Genomic DNA, 7,479 nt, shown 5'->3' with positions numbered 1-7,479 from the left:
AAAGGGGTTGAAACAAAATCTGTCCACTAGATTTCCGATCTTGCGCATACCAATTATACAAGCTGGTACAAAAGAGAAGAATACCAACTCTAACACCAGTTATATAATCGGTATGAACGGATTCGGAATGCAATAAGTAATTTTTTTTTTATATCAACTATTAGAAAACTGAGATAAAACTAGAAAATAAAAAACATACGGGTGTACTCTGTCTTTATGGATTGACAATAATTCGACATTTTCAAAATAAAAATTAGAGCACAACAGATTAATAAATTATGCTGAGTTAATAAGCACCAATAGATGTATTAAAAAATCTTTATATTAATACATAATATTCGAAGGTTAAAAGAGAATTAATTTACTAAAGCTATTGAAGAGGATGTAGCTATTAAAGGGGTTGAAACAAAATCTGTCCACTAGATGTCCGATCCTACGCATACCAATTATACAAGTTGGTACAGAAGAGAAGAATACCAACTCTAACACAAGTTATATAATCGGTATGAGCGGATTCGGCATCCAATAAGTAATTTTTATTTTATATCAACTATTAAAAAACTGAGTTAAAACTAGAAAATCAAAAACACACGGATGAACCCTATCTTTATGGAGTGGCACTAAGTCGACATTTCCAAAATGAAAATTAGAGCACAACAGGTTTATGAATTATGGTGATTCAATAAGCACCAATAGATGTATTAAAAAATCTTTATATTAATACATAATATTCGAAGGTTAAAAGAGAAATAATTTACTAAAGCTATTGAAGGGGATGTGGCTGTAAAAGGGGTTGAAACAAAATCTATCCACTAGATTTCCGATCCTGCGTATACCAATTATACAAGCTGGTACGAAAGAGAAGAACACCAACTCTAACACCAGTTATAGAATCGGTATGAGCGGACTCGGAATCCAGTAAGTAGTTTTTATTTTATATCAACTATTAGAAAACTGAGCTAAAACTAGAAAATCAAAAACACACAGGTGTGCCCTGTCTTTATGGATTGATAATAATTCGACATTTCCAAAATGAAAATTAGAGCACAACAGATTAATGAATTATGTCGATTCAATAAGCATCAATAGATGTATTAAAAAAAATTATATTAATACATAATATTCGAAAGTTAAAAGAAAATTAATTTACTAAAGCTACTGAAGGGGATATGGCTATTAAAGGGGTTGAAACAAAATCTTCTCACTAGATTTTCGATCCTGCGCATACCGATTATACAAGCTGGTACGAAAGAGAAAAATACCAACTCTAACACCAATTATATAATCGGTATGAGCGGACTCGAAATCCAGTAAGTAGTTTTTATTTTATACTATCAACTATTATAAAATTGGATTAAAATTAGAAAATCGAAAACACAATAGTGTATCCTTACTTAAGCATTTTTTTAGACAATAATTCAACCTTTTCAAAATGAAAATCCGAGCACAACAAATTAATGAATGAATTATGCTGATTTGATAAGCCCTAACAGTGTAACCAAACTCAAGAGTTGTTTCCCTTTGACCCCTGTTTTAGGATTAAGATGATGCGAAGAAAACAATAATTTCGATGTGCTTTCCAAAAAAAAAAAAAAAACTCATAAGAGATTTCAAGTGTTTTGGAGATATCTCCTCATCAACAACATGCATGTTCAATAGACATCACGCATTTTAGATTAGATTTTTAAATTAAAATTAGGATGCGCTGCCTCACACTCTTCCCTACACCCCCACAACCCTGAGAGGGGATATCCTGTCACAACTGCGAACATAATTGTGATATCCATCACCAAATTTTTGCAAGAATCCATCTTTTTTTTTCCTCCTCATTTCTGTAATCTTCTCTCCTGGATACCGAGAGAGCCTTTACCTCATCTATGAGCGAGAATAAGATTTGATGCATAGTGTTAGGCTATTTATAGATTTGAAATTCAGCTAGCGTAGGCCTCGATGACTTGAGCAATGACCTCACTTTTTTGGTGATTAAATATGGTAAGTCCCTAGGATTGGAAATGAAACTAATTTTTTTTCTGGTCAACCGGATTTCTCCATTCCATACGAAGAAGACAACAAAACACACTTCTCTAAGCATGAAAATTAGGGATGACACCCTAAATACCACCCATAAATTCTGACCATCTTGAGAAAATGATTCCACTGGCCACTGCACCATGCGCGACAATAATCTGACGCTTTCCGTGACAAACAATGCGACTAAAATCCAAAAGATCAATAAAACCTTCGTATCACTTGTTCCGAAAAAGAAGAAAACCGCTAAGTTTAGACCAATCGATCTATGTAATACTTTTTATAAACTCATTTTTAGATTCAAATATCTCGTAGAAAATATTATTTCACCATATCAAACAGCTTATGTATCTGGCAGGTTAATAAGTGATAATACAATCATTGCTCAAGAGACAATTTACTCCATGAAAAAGAAAGAAGATTATTATTGGGGCGTCACATTCGAATAAATGGGCTTCATTTGGATTCTTAATGTCCAAAAAAGTGGTTATGTGATATCTTAACACATATAAAAAATGTCTAGATACTCTTTAACTAAAATAAAAACTTAAAAACCGTAAAATCACCGTCCAGGTTAGGATTAATTCCAACCGTAGAATTTTATTTGCGTGTAGTTTTACGTCCAGGTTCCTTTTAATTCCAACCGTAGAATCCGATTTTACATCCAGTTTTCTTTTACTTCTAACCGTAGAAGTGATTTTACGTCCACGTTTGAATTATTTTAAACCGTAAAAGTGATTTTACGTCCAGGTTTGGATTATTTATAACCGTAGAATTTTATTTGCATGTAGTTTGACGTCCAGGTTGGAATTAGTTCCAACAGTAGAAGCCCGTTTTACGTCCAAGTTCCTTTTAATTCCAACCGTAAAAGTGATTTTACGTCCAGGTTTGGGTTAATTCCAACCTTAAAAGTGATTTTACGTCCAGGTTTGGATTATTTCCAACTGTAGAAGTTTATTTTACGGCCAGTTTTTCTTCCCATAAAAACTTTGTCCCAGAAGTCACCAAGTATACAACAAAATTCATTAATTTAATTTTTATCTAATTAAATTAAATTAAAATTAATTAAATAAGGGTTGTTTAGTCATTACAAAATTATATGAGATAAGGGGTTTTTGATATTACTTATGGGTGACCTGTTTTTTGTCTTATTAGGTGACGCCCCTCTAATGGAATGTGACGCCCCAATAATAGCCTTCAAAATAAAAGAGGACAAATTGGTTGGATTGCGCTCAAACTTGATATGTCTAAAGCATTTGACAGGCTAGAGTGACATTTTCTTATCAAAGTATTGGAATTCTTTGGTTTCAGCAGAGAGTTTTGTCATCTCATATATCAGTGCATAAATACTACATCACTGTCAGTTATGTTAAATGGATCACCATGTGCATAAATACCCATTCATAGCCAAGATCCAATTCCTCCTCAATATTGGAGGCCGACTTCATGGAGTGCTCGTCAATGCAAATATTGGAGGACAGTGAAGGTAAGGTCGTTAAAAGCTGCAACTGAAGTGAAGGAGAGATGGAAAACTATGGATAGGTAGAGTCAAGTGCACGCGATAGTCATACCAGAAAAATCTATCTACTTCCTTTGTCTCACAATGAAAAGTCAAGTCTTTACAGACAAAATTGGAATCGATCGGTAATTCAGGATATTTTGATCTTATCTTATTTGAATTGGAGTGTTCTATTACCTCTATTTGTCCCCCACGCCAATACTGCTGAAACCAATTTGATTAGTCAATGTATTTTTGAAACCTTTAAAAAAGTTCAATTGCATCAACAACACTTCATTTTATTTTCAAAGGACAAATACAAGAATATCATTACTACCGAGACTGGAGTTCCTTGGCTAATTCCCACTGTGGTTAAAGACCAGAAGAGTTCCTTCCTCTCACGACCCGAGTTCAAAATTCATCAACATTAAATTCTTTACCGACAAAAATAAAGAAGGCTTATTTGGGTGCAAAGTTGTGCCATCAAAAGTTATCTGAAGTCGACCTATAATCCACTGGGTGCATTTTTCACCCACAATTAAAACGTAGGTACGTCCAAGCGTCCAAGTGAATACCACTGGCCGAAGTTACAGAAACTTGGTTATAACACGCGCCACTCTGGTAAGAATTGTGCACAGACTGTGCAAGACCACCATGTGCTTTCGTTTCTCAGCGGATTTAATGTTTTCTTTCTTATTAGGTAGGTGATTGACGTCATTGCTGTCTTCCTCATTGGTGGCTAACATTGGCAACAAGGTGCATGCTGAGCTGTTGGATCTTCATCTTCATTATACTTTCCATTTTTATGCTGTTGTATATAGTTTCCATTTGAGCAAAATAAAATAGCGACATCTTCATCAGTTAAGATTTTTAGTGCTAATAAACATGCATGAATCTTCATCTTCTCCTTCTTCACTAGGAAAATGGTTAGGGTTTGTAACAGCAATATGGGTACAAGCGATATCAGGAAACAACTATACATTTTCAAACTACTCAGCTGCTCTAAAATCATTAATGTCTTTAACTCAGCTACAACTAAATAATCTATCAGTAGCTAAAGATGTTGGTAAAGCTTTTGGTGTTCTTGCCGGTATAACTTCCGATCGTCTTACTACTCCTGTTATTTTATTAATTGGATCTTTGGAAGGTCTTATTGGTTATGGCGTTCAATGGCTTGTTGTTAGTCGGAAAATTCATCCTCTTCCTTACTGGCAGGTATAACACTGTTCCATTTCTCCAGGTCCTGCACTAGCACACTCCGATGTGTACATTTCAGAAACTTTTTTTTTTTCTTAACTGCAGATGTGCATATTTCTGGCCCTGGGAGGAAACAGTACAACATGGATGAATACAGCGATTCTAGTTACATGCATGCGTAATTTTCGTAAAAATCGCGGTCCTGTATCTGGAATCTTAAAAGGGTTTGTGGGTTTAAGCACAGCAATTTTCACAGATGTTTGTAGCGCTTTGTTTGCTGATAGTCCTTCAAAATTTCTACTCATGTTAGCAATAATTCCTGCCGTGGTTTGTCTCACCGCAATTTTCTTCCGGTTACAAATACGGCTGCCCAACAAGAAGAAGAATCCAAATATTTGAACTTCTTCAATATCGTTGCTGTCATTGTTGCTCTATATCTCTTAATATATGATCTCTCCGGGAAGCACAGTCATCTGATGTCTTTGCTTTTCGCTTCTGGACTTGTATTTCTATTAGTAGTCTCGCCATTATCTATTCCGTTATACTCTATATTTAGGAACTCATCAAACTCTCATAATAATAATAATGATGATGTTGAAACAAGAATTCAAGAAGCAGAAACACAAACAGTTGAAACAGAAATGAGAGAAAAATCGGTACAAGTAGTAGTAGAAGAAAAAGATTTAGAAACTGATGACAAAGTTGTTGAAATGGATTACAAGAAACCAATTCTTGGCGAAGATCACACAATCTTAGAGGCAGTTCAAACTTTCGTTTCTTTGTGGTGTAGGTACTGGTTTAGCTGTGATGAATAATTTGGGGCAAATGGGTTTAGCTCTTGGGCATGCTGATGTTTCTATATTTGTATCACTTACAAGTATATTTGGTTTCTTTGGTCGTATCGGCTCAGGAACGATATCTGAATATTTTCTCAAGTACGTGCTGTTTCATAATCTTTCGTGTATTTTATATTTATAATTTTCTGTCGACTTTATTGAATTCATTCATTCATAATGCAGGAATCATGCAACACCAAGGCCACTATGGAACGCTGCATCGCAAATCCCAATGTCTCTAGGATATGTTGTTTTAGCCATTGGATTACCAGGTTCTTTGTACGTGGGCTCAATTGTTGTTGGTATTTGCTACGGTGTTCGTCTTGCCATTACAGTTCCCACTGCTTCAGAACTATTTGGCCTTAAATACTATGGTTTGATCTACAACATTCTAATCTTGAACCTTCCCCTTGGGTCATTCCTATTCTCTGGTTTGCTAGCTGGTTTTTTGTACGATGCACAAGCAACTAAAACAAAAGGAGGTGGAAATACATGTGTTTGGAGCTCACTGTTACAGACAAGTTTTTGTGGTCATGGCTTTGTCGTGTGTAGTTGGTTTGGTGTTGGACGTGGTACTTGTGTTCCGAACGAAGAAACTTTACAAAAAGATCCAAATCGGTAAGAAGTCTGGCTAGGAAAATTAGGTGTAAATCCGAAAGAACAAAAAAATGAAACTGAAGATTAAGTTCCTTTCGATGTTAATTGTATGTTGAAACTTGTTTTTCCTGAAAATATCAGCTTGATCTTGATCAGCGCTTATTAAATTCAAAAATGCTATCAATTTATCTCTTTCAGCACATTTATGTCACACAGTGCTAAAATTTGAGCACAACAGGAAACATCACATCACACAATCTGGCAAACACAACACGGTAGTAGATTCGTGGATTGAGTTGTGCCTGGTTAATCAGCACGTGAAGTAAGCATATGCATTAAAGCACAACAACATGGGAAGAACGCACATAACGTCATGTATTGTGTGTGCTAATTGTTGACCATTTTATTTTTGTTACCTTAACTAATTTTCTAACACTATAATAACAAGGTGTTTATTTTTTGGTGATTCGGGTTCTGAATCGGATTTAAGCCTTAATTCGGACGAGTCAGACGTCAGGTCCTTTGTTTTTTTTAGTTTGAATCAACTTTAAATCACGACCTGATTTAATCCCTGACTATGATGTGGTTGAGTCGGGGAATGAAATGCCCTCGATTCATGAGACTAAGTCATTGATTCATACATTTTTGAGTCATATCTGATTCAAAATAAACATAATAAGTCGGATCCAAATGAATCAAGTGTCAGGTCCAAAAACAAAAAACAAACATAATATACATGACCAACCTTAAATTCTTCAATACTTTTTCTACGTATATATCCGGGTCGAACAAAAAAATCTAACTTGTAACTAACTACTCCCTCCGTCCCACTAATAAGTGACCTAGTTACTTTTAGATTTTGTCCCACCATTAAGTGACCTATATCACTAAATAAGGAGATATTTTTAAAATTATCCTTTTAATTGATTATAAGAAATATAAGAAATAGCATAATTTGAAAGACATGTTTATATTCGTTATATAGGTGTTTTAAAATGCTTTTCAATGGTACGAAGTTTGCGGAACATCCATGGTATAGTTTGAGAGATAAATCATTTCAAAATTTCACTATTTATTATCCATAAGGTATGATTGTAAAGAGTGCTTAAAAATACTATTCCCCTTGCTTGCCTTAAAAATTGTGCAAACTTGAACTAGGTCACTTAATAGTGGGAGGGAGAGAGTACACAACAGAGGAGAGAGAGCGTCTGCAAATCGGTTTCCTTCCGAGTCAACAAATCATGGGAGATTCAAAAAAGGTTATGCAAATTGAATGGAATACATTTGAAATCTCCAAGATAAAGCTGGGAAAAAAGGTGGTAT

General features: G+C 34.9%; 1 pseudogene; it reads left to right on the top strand.

Annotated features, from left to right (window-relative positions):
* Positions 1-4,411: 4,411 nt before the first annotated feature.
* On the top strand, positions 4,412-6,208 carry LOC113345499 (annotated as a pseudogene).
* Positions 6,209-7,479: the final 1,271 nt, after the last annotated feature.

The sequence above is a fragment of the Papaver somniferum genome, unplaced genomic scaffold (genome assembly GCF_003573695.1).
Source record: "Papaver somniferum cultivar HN1 unplaced genomic scaffold, ASM357369v1 unplaced-scaffold_81, whole genome shotgun sequence".
NCBI classification, from domain to species: domain Eukaryota; kingdom Viridiplantae; phylum Streptophyta; class Magnoliopsida; order Ranunculales; family Papaveraceae; genus Papaver; species Papaver somniferum.
The sequence above is the reverse complement of the archived record's forward strand: the minus strand, read 5'-3'. Positions and strand labels throughout refer to the sequence as shown.